This window comes from Ambystoma mexicanum, chromosome 11, assembly GCF_040938575.1.
Source record: "Ambystoma mexicanum isolate Mex_15411 chromosome 11, UKY_AmexF1_1, whole genome shotgun sequence".
NCBI lineage: Eukaryota > Metazoa > Chordata > Amphibia > Caudata > Ambystomatidae > Ambystoma > Ambystoma mexicanum.
This window is the reverse complement of record NC_090934.1, coordinates 826,570,471-826,588,813: the sequence shown is the minus strand read 5'-3', so window position 1 is coordinate 826,588,813 and position 18,343 is coordinate 826,570,471. Positions and strand designations below refer to the sequence as shown.

Below are 18,343 nucleotides of genomic sequence, written 5' to 3'. Positions count from 1 at the left end.
AGCTCGCTGTCGTAGATAAGTCAGTGAGGACAGCCCATGGTGGCACTCCAATTGAAAATGTGGTATTCCTGAAATGTAAGCCTGAGGCCTCTCTAGTGATCACATGAACAAACTAAGCAAAAATAAGGGGTTCTGCATATTGGGGCCACAAATAAAACAAAGGAATTATGCTCACCAGAAATACCACCAATAACGCATACCAACATAATGTATACCACTAAATGTATCAGTGTGATGAAATAATGCATGTATACTGTAGTACTATATGCCAAATCTATGCCAAATGCAAAGAGTGATTATTACTGAATTATTTTCATTTTGGCGGTAAGAAAATACCGCTAGGCCCCAAATCTATACAAAATACCCTACAGACCCCTCCACTGAGGTGCAAGGCAAGATGACCTCTCAAAAACCTTCGTGAGGATCCAGTCTCCTGGTCGTAGACTGTGACCAGGGCCCTCGTAGTGTACACGTAATGCCTCTCGCACCTGGTGATAAATTGAAAACATATTTTTAGTCAACTGGTTACAGTAGTCTGAAAGAAGCACATTTTCTATATCCCGTAGTGAGCGACTTTTTGGCATACCCCAAATATTAGCAGGTCTCCCCATTACCACCTCAAAGGGAGAGAGCCCAGTCTTAGTTTGAGGGGTCGTTCTCATCGATAGTAACATGATCGGTAAGGCGTCTGCCCATTTTAGCTTGGTGCCAGCACACATCTTAGCGAGTTTGTTCTTTATAATGCCATTGTGCCTTTCCACTAATCCGGCACTCTGGGCATGTCTAGCTGAATGGAACCGTTTGTCAATCTGTAGTCCTTTGCAAATTTGCAGGACTACAGTGGCAATAACGTGTGGCCCATTATCAGACCAGATGACTCTCGGCAGCCCGAACCTAGGAAAAAACTCTTTCAAGAGAGTTTTTGCCTTGGTTATGGCCGTTGCATCTTTAACCGGGTAGGCTTCAACCCACTTACTAAATGCGCAAATAACAACCAATACATATTTAAGATTGTTACACTGTTCCATTTCAATAAAATCAAAGTGAATATCCTCAAACGGGACAGAAGGTGGAGCGAAACTTCCTCTAGGAGTCGAGGTACCTTTCCCTACATTGTGCTGCAAGCAAACCATGCAGTTCTGGACAAAACGCTCCGCAATTCTGAAATTCTTATCATTGGCCCATGCACTGTGTAGCATTTTTGTTAGTTTCCTCGCACACACATGTGTCGGACCATGAGCCATAATAACCATCATTGTAATGTAGGCGTCAGGGAGTAACCATTTCCCTTCAACATTGTCTACCCAACACCCATCATCATCCAACCTTCCTGCACCCTTGATCCATCTGTTAGTTTCCTCTATAGTAGCATCTGCTTGAATGTCTTTTACAACATCAATACTTTCTCCCAAAGTGCAAACATTTACAACTTCTTTTGCAGCGTACATTTCTGAACTGGAATCAGTGGCAGTCTGTGTAGCTATCTGTTTAGCGAAGGCATTCCCTTTTCCTACATCATCTGTAACTTTTTTATGTGCTGAACATTTTATGATAGCTAACTGAACAGGGAGTGCAAGTGCTGAAAGCAATCACACTATTAAAGTGCCGTGCTGGATTTTTGTTCTGTGCGAGGTCAAGAAACCTCGTTCTTTCCAAAGTCTTCCGAAATTGTGGACCACCCCAAGGCATACTGACTGTCAGTATATATATTCACTGTACGCCCTTCAGAAAGCTCACAAGCTCGAGTTAACGCTATAATTTCTGCGGCCTGCGCAGAGTTATGCATGATTCTTTTGGTTTCCACAACCGTGCTTAAAGTAGTGACAGCGTAAGCAGCCGTAGATGTACCGTCTGGAAGTTTAAAACAAGAGCCATCACAAAATAGCTCTCCTTGAGGGCTATTCAAAGGCGTGTCTTTCAAATCGATTCTGCCTTTAGTCTCTTGTTCTGTCATATAAAGGCAATCGTGTGACGTATCGTCATCATCAACAATATTTTGTGAGACAGGTAAAAGTTCAGCCGGATTTAATACGCAACACATCTGAATTTGAATGTGGGGAGCAAACAAGATCAGTTCATATCTTGTCAATCGTGCAGAAGTGAGGTGTTGTGTTTGAGTTCTGTTCAATAAAATATCTACAGAGTGAGGTACCATTAGGGTTAACGCATGACCCAGGACCATTCCCTCACTCTGTTTTACAGACGCAGCAGCAGCAGCAACAGCCGCAAACATCTAGGTAAAGCGCATGCTACAGGATCAAGGGCAGAGGAATAGTAGCCACACGGCCTATTTTTCCCTCCATGTTCCTGCGTTAACACAGCCAAAGCACATCCATCACTTTCATGCACAAACAATACAAAGGCCTTCTCATAATTCAGAGTTCCTAAAACCGGCGCCGAACACAGCGCGGATTTGAGCAAATCGAATGCTGTCTGGTGTTCCAAGGTCCATGGCAATGGCAAAGAAATGCCCTTCTTTGTCAAAGCCAACATTGGTTTAATCGTTAACGAAAAATTCGGGATCCACAATCTACAATAAGAAGCCATACCTATCAACGCTCTAACTTCCTTTTGCCTATTTGGGACAGACATACCAGAAATGGTTTTATTCGTTCAGGTGTCAACCGTCTTCCCTCCTTTGACAGGAGATAGCCTGAATAGGCGACCTCCTGGCAACAATATTGGAATTTCTTAAGTGAAGCTTTGTGGCCATGTTTTGCTAGATGACAAAGCAGTAACACAGTGCCTTCTTTACAGGCACTCTCAGAATCAGCAGCCAAGAGGAGGTCATCTACATACTGTGGTAACGTGTAAGTAGTAGGCAACTCGAGGGTATCAAGCTGCTCTTTCAATGCCCTACTATAAATACTTGGACTCTCAGTGTACCCTTGTGGTGCACGGGTGAATGTAAACGAGCGTCCACCTAGGGTAAACGCAAACAAATACCTACTATCCTTGTGTATAGGAATACTGCAAAACGCGTTTTTAAGATCAACAACGCTAAAGTGAGTGGCAGAAGCCGGAATCATGGTTAATATCGTTGTAATATCAGGTACAATAGGAAATTGAGGAGCCACAATTTTGTTAATAGCGCGTAAATCAATTTTAAAACGAAAGGGAATCGCATTATCGCCTTTTTTGTATACTGGCAAAATGGGGCTGTTACATATGCTACCCGTAATCTCATCAATTACTCCATGATGTACAAAATCAGAAACTATACATTTCAAAGCCTGTTCGCCTTCAACTAAAATTTTATATTGCGGGATGCGAGGCAATTTTACTCCATGCTTCAAAATAATTTTAACAGGTTCAATTTGGAGAATGCCTACATCATTATCATCGATTGCCCATAAGCATTCTGGAACATTACTAAATTCTGGCGGTAAAGGTCGAGTCAAAAACTGAGAGGCGAGTGATTGCTGGGGTGAAATTGTTAGCCGAATCCCATCTGGAGAACAATGAATTACTGCGTGTAATGCTTTCAACAAATTTAGCCCCAGCAAGTTCTCCCCACAGTTTGTGGTAAGTAAAAATGCACACTGTTCCGTGAAGGGACCCAGTGTTATCGGTACCGGCAAAGAGACCGGACAAACTACAGGTGTGCCTGAAAACCCTATGGAAATGTTGGATTTCCCTGACAGGGGAATATTTGGAACCCGTGAATGATCAATGGAACATTTCTGTGCTCCCGTATCAACTAGAAATAGATGCTTCCTATTTCCCACCGCCATCTCAACGTAGGGTCCTTTCTGATGAACGGGAATAGGTGCAGGTTCCAAATCCTGCTTCGGGCAATCCTAGCGGAACAAAATATTATCAAAAGGAAGTTCTTCAAAGAGGTACGCGGCAGAAGGGTGATCAAAAATGTTTCTATTATCCACATTCGAAACTTGCTAATCTTGTGAAGGGGATTGCTGTGATTCTGGTGCAAACTGACCTCTGCCAGGGCCCCCTGCACCTGGGCGACCTCTGGATCGCCTACCCATGTTCCCAAATGACCTTTGCTGTAAGGTCGGGCATTGTGCGCGCCAGTGGCCTTCCTGCCGGCAGTAGGCACACTGGTTAATGTTTACCGGAGCCAAGGGCGCACTTCCCTGTGGAATGTACTGACCTCTAAATTGATTACCCCCTCTAGGGTTTCTAACGATCTGCTGCAATAAAACTTTAGTTTTCAAGTCACCCTTTTTTTTCTCAAGCTTCTCTTTTTCAGTGTTTACACAATTTTCATAATACTGAGCCATATGCAATACCTCTGATTGGGACTTCGCCTGCCAAGCGCTTTCAGAGGACATAATCTGTAACTGGATGTCAGGCAACAATCCATGTGCAAATTTGTCGACAAACAACCTTTTCCCTGACTCTGTGCCCAAATCTTGTCCACTGAAATCCGGGAATACCTGCTCGAACCGATTGAAAAAATCGGTAGCACCCTCAGACTTTCCTTGGACACAGGCCGTAAGCTTGTCCCATATGATTCTTTTTTCAGGAACCATAGTTTTCAATTTTACAATAATTCTATCAGGCAAGGTTAATATTACTTGAGGTGGTCGTTTGCCAGCTGGTCTTTCTCTGTCCAGCCTAATCATGTTATCCCATGTATCTCCCAACCCAGGTATGTCATCTATAGTCCTAATCTGCTTCCACAAATCGACTGGCAGGAGTACGGGAAATAATAGGTCAATATCACTTAAGGTCAATACCGACGACTGTAAGACCGACTTTATTTCTTTATAGAATCCGGTCGGATTTTTTCGTATATCAGGAATAGATTGCTTTAGGGTGTTCACTTCCTGTCTTGAAAACGGACGTGAACAAACTGTGAAACGTAATGTGCAGGAATTTCTCCGGCTACTATACCTCGTGCAGCATCAGCCGCAATCTCAACTTTTGGGACAAATGTCGGAGGGACCTCTTTCATAGGCAACTGAGAAGTAGGCAGCTCCGAACGTTTACTAAGCAACAGAGCCAAGTCAAGCGCTAAGGCAGTCGAAGAAGTATCAATTGAAAAAGCTCTCTTATAAACACTAAACAATTCTGTGGGACAACAAATCTTTCTTCTTACACACTCATTCTGCAGGTGCTCTACCATCACCTGTATCACTTTCTTTTGCATTTCTAACGTATATTGACTGTATGTGTCATATACTTCTTCTGGAGTGATCGACATATCCGAAATCCATCTTATCGCATCCTTTGTACAAATTCATACTTCCTCACTTTTCAATTCTCGACGAGGAGAAAACCGTTTCTGTAAGTACGTAATACCTAAACTATCACCATCTACTTCCTCATTCTGTAACTCTTCCAACTCCTTCCTATACTCAAAAATCCTCTCGACATGCTCATATACCTTCTCCGCAGTATCTCTGGACAATGCTAAAATTTTCAAATCCCGTAACCCTTGTGGGAAATCTACATCATCTAATCTATTCCACATTATACTTAAATTAGTCCCTAATCCTTTGATAAAAACATTTTTCTCAGGAATATCTTTTAAATTTTCGAGTGTGGAAAAAACATCAGCTTGTTCACCCTTCTCCATAAAATGTTTAGCCCAAGCAGTCAATTAATTCCTCTTGTCTGGCGACACAGTATTACGAGTCACAACCCTTGATCTTGCTCCCTGGTCTACTACAAGCGATACAGGATCACTTGGAAGAGGAAGAGTAGGTACATCCTGAATAACAGGTGAAGGCAAGGGGGCAGGCAAAGGGGAGACGGCTGGAAGAACAACAGGAAGAACAACAGGGAGGACCAGAGGAACTATGGGAGTGGGAACTACAACAGGAAAGGGTAAAGCGCCAGGAGGAGGGACGTATGGAGGTGGCACGGAGGCATCAGGCCTTCGTTCATGCAAAAGTTTATTAATCAATTCATCTGACGTATGAAAATCTTTTGAAGGGTAGATTTTCTGAATGCCTAATTGAAATGCCCTGTCCGTGTTCCTAACTAACTCCAATTGCTTATTTTGATCATATAACCGTGCCTTTTCGACACTCATCATATGTCGACGCATATGTTTCTCTCTACTCTTTTGTTGCTGCAAAGCTTCTATTTTCCAACTATGCAATGCGTCAAATGCTGAAGGCCTAGCCTTCTTCTTTACTAATACAGACTCTAAATATTCTATACAAGGGATTTCAAAACTACCATTGGTCGGCCACCGAAGATTAGAATTATGTCTGGTTTGTCTGTGCCAAATGTCATTAAATGCTATACTACCAAAGCCTTTCTTACAGTACATAGTACATGCCGACGACCCCTCCTGTGGTGCGGGACGGCTATCTTCCAAAGATTAATAATAATAATAATAATAATTAGGCTTTTATATAGCGCTACAAACCCTCAGGTATCTGAGCGCTGCTTATTATTACCCACGGTGTGGGGTGCTCATTTATCGACCTCGGAAGGATGAAAGGCTGAGTTTGGCCCCGCCGGGATTCGAACCTGCGTTAACAGGCTCTGCACGGGTGTCAAAGCGAGCGCTCTACTCGCTGTGCCACTTGACCGGCTATTTTGTCTGTCACTGCAGAAAAATGCCCTAAAGCAGGCAGACAATTTCCCAGGCATATCAAAGTTCTGGTGTTACCTGGTTAAATAATTGTGCTCGCGAGTACAATACTCCAGATTCAAATTTGTCAGGGTTAAATTAAGAATCGGGACACGATTCACATGACCAAAGGACTGGGAGGCCCGATCGGGTTACTAAGGAAAATGCAAAGGACCCACGTGTCTGGTGATTTTCGGCAAATTTACCCACCTCAAATATATGGACCCTCGTCAAGGCGTCGTCTCGGGCTATAGCTCACCGTCCAGGGATCGGATCATGCAGTTTCGTCAAGGAAAAGACGCTGCTGTTTTTGGCACAAAGACACAGAGTGTTCCACTCAGTAAACCTGAGTCATTTCTCCCGTGTTCTCTGGGTTCAGCCTACTGTCCCCTTTTAACACAAGTGCGCAACTGTGGCTTTCTCCTCATAGCAAGTTATGCCTACACAGAGGACATTTGGTGCACTGTTGATGGGCTCTGTCCTCTACTAAATCCCCTGCATTTGTGGATTACGGGAGGTAGGGAAGTGCTTGATACCCTGATTTGCTGTGGGAAATAGAGCTATTTTAGAAATATTTTCGGGTTGCCTGGGAAGCATAAGCAAACAGCACACCAATCAGGCCCCAGTGTAAGCACTGCATGAGTCTCTGTGGCGCAATCGGTTAGCGCGTTCGGCTGTTAACCGAAAGGTTGGTGGTTCAAGCCCACCCAGGGACGATGCATTTTGGCTCAAAAATTCAGCATGACCAACTATGAACTTCTGTTTACCTCTCGCAGGTCTCGTCTGCTGACGTCCAAAAAATCCAATAAACTGTAAGCAATTCTTCTCGCTTGCTTTAGTTTTTCAAAACTTGCCATTCAATTCATAAACATCAAGACTTCATGGGAAGGGTTTGGCTGCAGCGTGTACTGATGCACAGAAGGAAGCTATCCTAGCCAGTCTACCTAAAGAAGCAATGAGGCTCTGCAGGTGCATGTACGTCTCCTACCTTTATTCTGTCATCAGGCACACCAGGTAGATTGCCACAAGGACCTCGTGGCGCAATGGTAGCGCGTCTGACTCCAGATCAGAAGGTTGCGTGTTCAAATCACGTCGGGGTCATACTTCCTTTTCCCACTCTGAAATACAAAATTGCTCTTCAGTATCTCGTTATTTCAACCTGACTGCATCTTTGTGCTCTGGGCCTAGTTGTTCTGGCGTTTCGAATGTAAGCTTTGCAGCAGGGAAGTATCATATTGACAGACACCCATGAAGGACATGGTCAACCTTTAAAGCAGGCCAATCTCTATGTTTTACTGGATGCAGCAGAAGTATTTCCTCTTTACCATCTCTTCAAGTGGGCCTGACTGATGTGCTGTTTTGTGCACGCTACGTGGGCTTTGTAAAGCATACCTCTGCCATTTGCATGGCCTCCTAGCGCTGTCAATATTTTCGTGTAATCGCTGAATGTTGCACTGTCCTGGGAACTCTAGGTGTGACTAAAGGATATATGCTGGGGCCCCGAAAGGGGGTCGGCAGTCTAGTGGCAATGCCCATCACTTTGCAGTTTGGGTTTGTGAGTTCAGGTACCGGTCTGGTGTCGGAAACCTGTAAGCGCCCTCCCAATCAACTGTCGGTCCTGGATTGTGAGGATTTCCCCTTATACTGGTCTCAGTAGACACATTTCCATTTTACTTTTTCACTCTCGCATTGCCTATTTCTCTCTCTCTCATAGATACATTATAGACAAGAGAGACATTGTCAGCGAGAGGGCTTCACAGCACCTTCCCCCCTTTCCCTAAGTGCATTGCAAGGGGCTCTGGGAGGCGTGCACATTTGTCTGAAACACAAAGATCCACTGGCAATAAAAAGCGTAGGTCCCTAGTTTGCATTTCTTAGAATTTGAGGTGACACTCAGAGTTGTCTCGGGCGTGACTGTACCTTTCATAGGAGATGTGCTAATCCCCAAACCCTCTTCCTTTGTGCCAGTAATCTGTCTTAGTGCCTCTAGCAAGTTGTTTTCTGAAACAAAGCTTACCTGAACATCCTGTAAAATTGGTAACTTTTCAGTAGCAGTAAAGTGCAGTATATAGCATTCCTGTTGCGCACAGCATCTAGATCCAAAAATTGCTTACTCTACCCCAGAAATTAGAATTCACCCAGTCAAACAGAGGGATCTATAAAGAGCATGGCAAGTAGTTAACATAAGCTACTTCCCCCAAGTTCTCTTGGTGCACTCTGCTGCCCTCTTTTAACAGAAGAATGCAACTGCAGGTCTTGCTTCTCAGCAAGGTACCTACATATAGAATCCTTGGTGCACTCTTGCTAAATCTGCTGGAATGTGTCTTCTATTGTGCCCAAGGTGGTTGTGTATTTGGGGACTCAGGGAAGCAAGGGAGCAGTCTAATGCACTGCAGTGCTAAGAGAGGCATGCCTTTTTCAGAAAAAAGTTCAGGTTTTCTGCCAATCAGAAAAAAATAGCAATGCAATCAGGCCAAAGGCAGAACACACATGCCAGTGAGTCTCTGTGGCGCAATTGGTTAGCGCGTTCGGCTGTTAACCGAAAAGACGCTGCTGTTTTGGGCACAAAGACACAGAGTGTTCCACTCAGTAAACCTGAGTCATTTCTCCCGTGTTCTCTGGGTTCAGCCTACTGTCCCCTTTTAACACAAGTGCGCAACTGTGGCTTTCTCCTCATAGCAAGTTATGCCTACACAGAGGACATTTGGTGCACTGTTGATGGGCTCTGTCCTCTACTAAATCCCCTGTGTTAGTGGATTAGTGGAGGTAGGGAAGTGCTTGATACCCTGATTTGCTGTGGGAAATAGAGCTATTTTAGAAATATTTTCAGGTTGCCTGGGAAGCATAAGCAAACAGCACACCAATCAGGCCCCAGTGTAAGCACTGCATGAGTCTCTGTGGCGCAATCGGTTAGCGCGTTCGGCTGTTAACCGAAAGGTTGGTGGTTCAAGCCCACCCATGGACGATGCGTTTTGGCTCAAAAATTCAGCATGACCAACTATGAACTTCTGTTTACCTCTCGCAGGTCTCGTCTTCTGACGTCCAAAATATCCAATAAACTGCAAGCAATTCTTCTCGCTTGCTTTAGTTTTTCAAAACTTGCCATTCAATTCATAAACATCAAGACTTCATGGGAAGGGTTTGGCTGCAGCGTGTACTGATGCACAGAAGGAAGCTATCCTAGCCAGTCTACTTAAAGAAGCAATGAGGCTCTGCAGGTGCATGTACGTCTCCTACCTTTATTCTGTCATCAGACACACCAGGTGGACTGCCACAAGGACCTTGTGGCGCAATGGTAGCGCGTCTGACTCCAGATCAGAAGGTTGTGTGTTCAAATCACATCGGGGTCATACTTGCTTTTCCCACTCTGAAATACAAAATTGCTCTTCAGTAACTCGTTATTTCAACCTGACTGCATCTTTGTGCTCTGGGCCTAGTTGTTCTGGCATTTCGAATGTAAACTTTGCAGCAGGGAAGTATCATATTGACAGACACCCATGAAGGACATGGTCAACCTTTAAAGCAGGCCAATCTCTATGTTTTACTGGATGCAGCAGAAGTATTTCCTCTTTACCATCTCTTCAAGTGGGCCTGACTGATGTGCTTTTTTGTGCACGCTACGTGGGCTTTGTAAAGCATACCTCTGCCATTTGCATGGCCTCCTAGCGCTGTCAATATTTTCGTGTAATCGCTGAATGCTGCAGTGTCCTGGGAACTCTAGGTGTGACTAAAGGATATATGTTGGGACCCCGAAAGGGGGTCGGCAGTCTAGTGGCAATGCCCATCACTTTGCAGTTTGGGTTTGTGAGTTCAGGTACCGGTCTGGTGTCGGAAACCTGTAAGCGCCCTCCCAATCAACTGTCGGTCCTGGATTGTGAGGATTTCCCCTTATACTGGTCTCAGTAGACACATTTCCATTTTACTTTTTCACTCTCGCATTGCCTATTTCTCTCTCTCTCATAGTTACATTATAGACAAGAGAGACATTGTCAGCGAGAGGGCTTCACAGCACCTTCCCCCATTTCCCTAAGTGCATTGCATGGGGCTCTGGGAGGCGTGCACATTTGTCTGAAACACAAAGATCCACTGGCAATAAAAAGCGTAGGTCCCTAGTTTGCATTTCTTAGAATTTGAGGTGACACTATGAGTTGTCTCGGGCGTGACTGTACCTTTCATAGGAGATGTGCTAATCCCCAAACCCTCTTCCTTTGTCCCAGTAATCTGTCTTAGTGCCTCTAGCAAGTTGTTTTCTGAAACAAAGCTTACCTGAACATCCTGTAAAATTGGTAACTTTTCAGTAGCAGTACAGTGCAGTATATAGCATTCCTGTTGCGCACAGCATCTAGATCCAAAAATTGCTTACTCTACCCCAGAAATTAGAATTCACCCAGTCAAACAGAGGGATCTATAAAGAGCATGGCAAGTAGTTAACATAAGCTACTTCCCCCAAGTTCTCTTGGTGCACTCTGCTGCCCTCTTTTAACACAAGAATGCAACTGCAGGTCTTGCTTCTCAGCAAGGTACCTAAATATAGAAACCTTGGTGCACTCTTGCTAAATCTGCTGGAATGTGTCTTCTATTGTGCCCAAGGTGGTTGTGTATTTGGGGACTCAGGGAAGCAAGGGAGCAGTCTAATGCACTGCAGTGCTAAGAGAGGCATGCCTTTTTCAGAAAAAAGTTCAGGTTTTCTGCCAATCAGAAAAAAATAGCAATGCAATCAGGCCAAAGGCAGAACACACATGCCAGTGAGTCTCTGTGGCGCAATTGGTTAGCGCGTTCGGCTGTTAACCGAAAAGACGCTGCTGTTTTTGGCACAAAGACACAGAGTGTTCCACTCAGTAAACCTGAGTCATTTCTCCCGTGTTCTCTGGGTTCAGCCTACTGTCCCCTTTTAACACAAGTGCGCAACTGTGGCTTTCTCCTCATAGCAAGTTATGCCTACACAGAGGACATTTGGTGCACTGTTGATGGGCTCTGTCCTCTACTAAATCCCCTGTATTTGTGGATTACGGGAGGTAGGGAAGTGCTTGATACCCTGATTTGCTGTGGGAAATAGAGCTATTTTAGAAATATTTTCGGGTTGCCTGGGAAGCATAAGCAAACAGCACACCAATCAGGCCCCAGTGTAGGCACTGCATGAGTCTCTGTGGCGCAATCGGTTAGCGCGTTCGGCTGTTAACCGAAAGGTTGGTGGTTCAAGCCCACCCAGGGACGATGCAATTTGGCTCAAAAATTCAGCATGACCAACTATGAACTTCTGTTTACCTCTCACAGGTCTAGTCTGCTGACGTCCAAAAAATCCAATAAACTGTAAGCAATTCTTCTCGCTTGCTTTAGTTTTTCAAAACTTGCCATTCAATTCATAAACATCAAGACTTCATGGGAAGGGTTTGGCTGCAGCGTGTACTGATGCACAGAAGGAAGCTATCCTAGCCAGTCTACCTAAAGAAGCAATGAGGCTCTGCAGGTGCATGTACGTCTCCTACCTTTATTCTGTCATCAGGCACACCAGGTATATTGCCACAAGGACCTCGTGGCGCAATGGTAGCACGTCTGACTCCAGATCAGAAGGTTGCGTGTTCAAATCACGTCGGGGTCATATTTGTTTTTCCCACTCTGAAATATAAAATTGCTCTTCAGTATCTCGTTATTTCAACCTGACTGCATCTTTGTGCTCTGGGCCTAGTTGTTCTGGCGTTTCGAATGTAAGCTTTGCAGCAGGGAAGTATCATATTGACAGACACCCATGAAGGGCGTGGTCAAGCTTTAAAGCAGGCCAATCTCTATGTTTTACTGGATGCAGCAGAAGTATTTCCTCTTTACCATCTCTTCAAGTGGGCCTGACTGATGTGCTGTTTTGTGCACGCTACGTGGGCTTTGTAAAGCATACCTCTGCCATTTGCATGGCCTCCTAGCGCTGTCAATATTTTCGTGTAATCGCTGAATGCTGCACTGTCCTGGGAACTCTAGGTGTGACTAAAGGATATATGCTGGGGCCCCGAAAGGGGGTCGGCAGTCTAGTGGCAATGGGCATCACTTTGCAGTTTGGGTTTGTGAGTTCAGGTACCGGTCTGGTGTCGGAAACCTGTAAGCGCCCTCCCAATCAACTGTCGGTCCTGGATTGTGAGGATTTCCCCTTATACTGGTCTCAGTAGACACATTTCCATTTTACTTTTTCACTCTCGCATTGCCTATTTCTCTCTCTCTCATAGTTACATTATAGACAAGAGAGACATTGTCAGCGAGAGGGCTTCACAGCACCTTCCCCCCTTTCCCTAAGTGCATTGCAAGGGGCTCTGGGAGGCGTGCACATTTGTCTGAAACACAAAGATCCACTGGCAATAAAAAGCGTAGGTCCCTAGTTTGCATTTCTTAGAATTTGAGGTGACACTCAGAGTTGTCTCGGGCGTGACTGTACCTTTCATAGGAGATGTGCTAATCCCCAAACCCTCTTCCTTTGTGCCAGTAATCTGTCTTAGTGCCTCTAGCAAGTTGTTTTCTGAAACAAAGCTTACCTGAACATCCTGTAAAATTGGTAACTTTTCAGTAGCAGTAAAGTGCAGTATATAGCATTCCTGTTGCGCACAGCATCTAGATCCAAAAATTGCTTACTCTACCCCAGAAATTAGAATTCACCCAGTCAAACAGAGGGATCTATAAAGAGCATGGCAAGTTGTTAACATAAGCTACTTCCCCCAAGTTCTCTTGGTGCACTCTGCTGCCCTCTTTTAACAGAAGAATGCAACTGCAGGTCTTGCTTCTCAGCAAGGTACCTACATATAGAATCCTTGGTGCACTCTTGCTAAATCTGCTGGAATGTGTCTTCTATTGTGCCCAAGGTGGTTGTGTATTTGGGGACTCAGGGAAGCAAGGGAGCAGTCTAATGCACTGCAGTGCTAAGAGAGGCATGCCTTTTTCAGAAAAAAGTTCAGGTTTTCTGCCAATCAGAAAAAAATAGCAATGCAATCAGGCCAAAGGCAGAACACACATGCCAGTGAGTCTCTGTGGCGCAATTGGTTAGCGCGTTCGGCTGTTAACCGAAAAGACGCTGCTGTTTTGGGCACAAAGACACAGAGTGTTCCACTCAGTAAACCTGAGTCATTTCTCCCGTGTTCTCTGGGTTCAGCCTACTGTCCCCTTTTAACACAAGTGCGCAACTGTGGCTTTCTCCTCATAGCAAGTTATGCCTACACAGAGGGCATTTGGTGCACTGTTGATGGGCTCTGTCCTCTACTAAATCCCCCGTGTTTGTGGATTACGGGAGGTAGGGAAGTGCTTGATACCCTGATTTGCTGTGGGAAATAGAGCTATTTTAGAAATATTTTCAGGTTGCCTGGGGAGCATAAGCAAACAGCACACCAATCAGGCCCCAGTGTAAGCACTGCATGAGTCTCTGTGGCGCAATCGGTTAGCGCGTTCGGTTGTTAACCGAAAGGTTGGTGGTTCAAGCCCACCCAGGGACGATGCATTTTGGCTCAAAAATTCAGCATGACCAACTATGAACTTCTGTTTACCTCTCGCAGGTCTCGTCTGCTGACGTCCAAAAAATCCAATAAACTGCAAGCAATTCTTCTCGCTTGCTTTAGTTTTTCAAAACTTGCCATTCAATTCATAAACATCAAGACTTCATGGGAAGGGTTTGGCTGCAGCGTGTACTGATGCACAGAAGGAAGCTATCCTAGCCAGTCTACTTAAAGAAGCAATGAGGCTCTGCAGGTGCATGTACGTCTCCTACCTTTATTCTGTCATCAGACACACCAGGTGGATTGCCACAAGGACCTCGTGGCGCAATGGTAGCGCGTCTGACTCCAGATCAGAAGGTTGCGTGTTCAAATCACGTCGGGGTCATATTTGCTTTTCCCACTCTGAAATACAAAATTGCTCTTCAGTATCTCGTTATTTCAACCTGACTGCATCTTTGTGCTCTGGGCCTAGTTGTTCTGGCGTTTCGAATGTAAGCTTTGCAGCAGGGAAGTATCATATTGACAGACACCCATGAAGGACATGGTCAACCTTTAAAGCAGGCCAATCTCTATGTTTTACTGGATGCAGCAGAAGTATTTCCTCTTTACCATCTCTTCAAGTGGGCCTGACTGATGTGCTTTTTTGTGCACGCTACGTGGGCTTTGTAAAACATACCTCTGCCATTTGCATGGCCTCCTAGCGCTGTCAATATTTTCGTGTAATCGCTGAATGCTGCACTGTCCTGGGAACTCTAGGTGTGACTAAAGGATATATGCTGGGGCCCCGAAAGGGGGTCGGCAGTCTAGTGGCAATGCCCATCACTTTGCAGTTTGGGTTTGTGAGTTCAGGTACCGGACTGGTGTCGGAAACCTGTAAGCGCCCTCCCAATCAACTGTCGGTCCTGGATTGTGAGGATTTCCCCTTGTACTGGTCTCAGTAGACACATTTCCATTTTACTTTTTCACTCTCGCATTGCCTATTTCTCTCTCTCTCATAGATACATTATAGACAAGAGAGACATTGTCAGCGAGAGGGCTTCACAGCACCTTCCCCCCTTTCCCTAAGTGCATTGCAAGGGGCTCTGGGAGGCGTGCACATTTGTCTGAAACACAAAGATCCACTGGCAATAAAAAGCGTAGGTCCCTAGTTTGCATTTCTTAGAATTTGAGGTGACACTCAGAGTTGTCTCGGGCGTGACTGTACCTTTCATAGGAGATGTGCTAATCCCCAAACACTCTTCCTTTGTCCCAGTAATCTGTCTTAGTGCCTCTAGCAAGTTGTTTTCTGAAACAAAGCTTACCTGAACATCCTGTAAAATTGGTAACTTTTCAGTAGCAGTAGAGTGCAGTATATAGCATTCCTGTTGCGCACAGCATCTAGATCCAAAAATTGCTTACTCTACCCCAGAAATTAGAATTCACCCAGTCAAACAGAGGGATCTATAAAGAGCATGGCAAGTAGTTAACATAAGCTACTTCCCCCAAGTTCTCTTGGTGCACTCTGCTGCCCTCTTTTAACACAAGAATGCAACTGCAGGTCTTGCTTCTCAGCAAGGTACCTACATATAGAAACCTTGGTGCACTCTTGCTAAATCTGCTGGAATGTGTCTTCTATTGTGCCCAAGGTGGTTGTGTATTTGGGGACTCAGGGAAGCAAGGGAGCAGTCTAATGCACTGCAGTGCTAAGAGAGGCATGCCTTTTTCAGAAAAAAGTTCAGGTTTTCTGCCAATCAGAAAAAAATAGCAATGCAATCAGGCCAAAGGCAGAGCACACATGCCAGTGAGTCTCTGTGGCGCAATTGGTTAGCGCGTTCGGCTGTTAACCGAAAAGACGCTGCTGTTTTTGGCACAAAGACACAGAGTGTTCCACTCAGTAAACCTCAGTCATTTCTCCCGTGTTCTCTGGGTTCAGCCTACTGTCCCCTTTTAGCACAAGTGTGCAACTGTGGCTTTCTCCTCATAGCAAGTTATGCCTACACAGAGGACATTTGGTGCACTGTTGATGGGCTCTGTCCTCTACTAAATCCCCTGTGTTAGTGGATTAGTGGAGGTAGGGAAGTGCTTGATACCCTGATTTGCTGTGGGAAATAGAGCTATTTTAGAAATATTTTCAGGTTGCCTGGGAAGCATAAGCAAACAGCACACCAATCAGGCCCCAGTGTAAGCACTGCACGAGTCTCTGTGGCGCAATCGGCCGAAAGGTTGGTGGTTCAAGCCCACCCAGGGACGATGCGTTTTGGCTCAAAAATTCAGCGTGACCAACTATGAACTTCTGTTTACCTCTAGCAGGTCTCGTCTGCTGACGTCCAAAAAATCCAATAAACTGCAAGCAATTCTTCTCGCTTGCTTTAGTTTTTCAAAACTTGCCATTCAATTCATAAACATCAAGACTTCATGGGAAGGGTTTGGCTGCAGCGTGTACTGATGCACAGAAGGAAGCTATCCTAGCCAGTCTACTTAAAGAAGCAATGAGGCTCTGCAGGTGCATGTACGTCTCCTACCTTTATTCTGTCATCAGACACACCAGGTGGAGTGCCGCAAGACCTCGTGGCGCAATGGTAGCGCGTCTGACTCCAGATCAGAAGGTTGCGTGGTCAAATCACGTCGGGGTCATACTTCCTTTTCCCACTCGGAAATACAAAATTGCTCTTCAGTATCTCGTTATTTCAACCTGACTGCATCTTTGTGCTCTGTGCCTAGTTGTTCTGGCGTTTCGAATGTAAGCTTTGCAGCAGGGAAGTATCATATTGACAGACACCCATGAAGGACATGGTCAACCTTTAAAGCAGGCCAATCTCTATGTTTTACTGGATGCAGCAGAAGTATTTCCTCTTTACCATCTCTTCAAGTGGGCCTGACTGATGTGCTGTTTTGTGCACGCTACGTGGGCTTTGTAAAGCATACCTCTGCCATTTGCATGGCCTCCTAGCGCTGTCAATATTTTCGTGTAATCGCTGAATGCTGCATTGTCCTGGGAACTCTAGGTGTGACTAAAGGATATATGCTGGGGCCCCGAAAGGGGGTCGGCAGTCTAGTGGCAATGCCCATCACTTTGCAGTTTGGGTTTGTGAGTTCAGGTACCGGTCTGGTGTCGGAAACCTGTAAGCGCCCTCCCAATCAACTGTCGGTCCTGGATTGTGAGTATTTCCCCTTATACTGGTCTCAGTAGACACATTTCCATTTTACTTTTTCACTCTCGCATTGCCTATTTCTCGCTCTCTCATAGATACATTATAGACAAGAGAGACATTGTCAGTGAGAGGGCTTCACAGCACCTTCCCCCATTTCCCTAAGTGCATTGCAAGGGGCTCTGGGAGGCGTGCACATTTGTCTGAAACACAAAGATCCACTTGCAATAAAAAGCGTAGGTCCCTAGTTTGCATTTCTTAGAATTTGAGGTGACACTCAGAGTTGTCTCGGGCGTGACTGTACCTTTCATAGGAGATGTGCTAATCCCCAAACCCTCTTCCTTTGTCCCAGTAATCTGTCCTAGGGCCTCTAGCAAGTTGTTTTCTGAAACAAAGCTTACCTGAACATCCTGTAAAATTGGTAACTTTTCAGTAGCAGTACAGTGCAGTATATAGCATTCCTGTTGCGCACAGCATCTAGATCCAAAAATTGCTTACTCTACCCCAGAAATTAGAATTCACCCAGTCAAACAGAGGGATCTATAAAGATCATGGCAAGTAGTTAACATAAGCTACTTCCCCCAAGTTCTCTTGGTGCACTCTGCTGCCCTCGTTTAACAGAAGAATGCAACTGCAGGTCTTGCTTCTCAGCAAGGTACCTACATATAGAAACCTTGGTGCACTCTTGCTAAATCATTGGAATGTGTCTTCTATTGTGCCCAAGGTGGTTGTGTATTTGGGGACTCAGGGAAGCAAGGGAGCAGTCTAATGCCCTGCAGTGCTAAGAGAGGCATGCCTTTTTCAGAAAAAAGTTCAGGTTTTCTGCCAATCAGAAAAAAATAGCAATGCAATCAGGCCAAAGGCAGAACACACATGCCAGTGAGTCTCTGTGGCGCAATTGGTTAGCGCGTTCGGCTGTTAACCGAAAAGACGCTGATGTTTTCGGCACAAAGACACAGAGTGTTCCACTCAGTAAACCTGAGTCATTTCTCCCGTGTTCCCTGGGTTCAGCCTACTGTCCCCTTTTAACACAAGTGCGCAACTGTGGCTTTCTCCTCATAGCAAGTTATGCCTACACAGAGGGCATTTGGTGCACTGTTGATGGGCTCTGTCCTCTACTAAATCCCCTGTGTTTGTGGATTACGGGAGGTAGGGAAGTGCTTGATACCCTGATTTGCTGTGGGAAATAGAGCTATTTT

The 18,343-nt window shown here is 45.2% G+C and overlaps 9 non-coding genes across 9 annotated transcripts; all 9 read left to right on the top strand.

The window, feature by feature from the left end:
- Window positions 1-7,195: 7,195 nt before the first annotated feature.
- TRNAN-GUU (transfer RNA asparagine (anticodon GUU)) lies at window positions 7,196-7,269 on the top strand. Its single transcript has one exon. It is a non-coding gene; the product is annotated as a tRNA-Asn (tRNA).
- A 313-nt stretch (window positions 7,270-7,582) lies between these two features.
- Window positions 7,583-7,654, top strand: TRNAW-CCA (transfer RNA tryptophan (anticodon CCA)). The gene has a single exon. It is a non-coding gene; the product is annotated as a tRNA-Trp (tRNA).
- A 1,790-nt stretch (window positions 7,655-9,444) lies between these two features.
- TRNAN-GUU (transfer RNA asparagine (anticodon GUU)) lies at window positions 9,445-9,518 on the top strand. Its single transcript has one exon. It is a non-coding gene; the product is annotated as a tRNA-Asn (tRNA).
- A 313-nt stretch (window positions 9,519-9,831) lies between these two features.
- Window positions 9,832-9,903, top strand: TRNAW-CCA (transfer RNA tryptophan (anticodon CCA)). Its single transcript has one exon. It is a non-coding gene; the product is annotated as a tRNA-Trp (tRNA).
- A 1,790-nt stretch (window positions 9,904-11,693) lies between these two features.
- TRNAN-GUU (transfer RNA asparagine (anticodon GUU)) lies at window positions 11,694-11,767 on the top strand. Its single transcript has one exon. It is a non-coding gene; the product is annotated as a tRNA-Asn (tRNA).
- A 313-nt stretch (window positions 11,768-12,080) lies between these two features.
- Window positions 12,081-12,152, top strand: TRNAW-CCA (transfer RNA tryptophan (anticodon CCA)). Its single transcript has one exon. It is a non-coding gene; the product is annotated as a tRNA-Trp (tRNA).
- Window positions 12,153-13,942: 1,790 nt separating this feature from the next.
- Window positions 13,943-14,016, top strand: TRNAN-GUU (transfer RNA asparagine (anticodon GUU)). Its single transcript has one exon. It is a non-coding gene; the product is annotated as a tRNA-Asn (tRNA).
- Window positions 14,017-14,329: 313 nt separating this feature from the next.
- On the top strand, window positions 14,330-14,401 carry TRNAW-CCA (transfer RNA tryptophan (anticodon CCA)). The gene has a single exon. It is a non-coding gene; the product is annotated as a tRNA-Trp (tRNA).
- Window positions 14,402-16,557: 2,156 nt separating this feature from the next.
- TRNAW-CCA (transfer RNA tryptophan (anticodon CCA)) lies at window positions 16,558-16,629 on the top strand. The gene has a single exon. It is a non-coding gene; the product is annotated as a tRNA-Trp (tRNA).
- The last annotated feature ends 1,714 nt before the right edge of the window (window positions 16,630-18,343 follow it).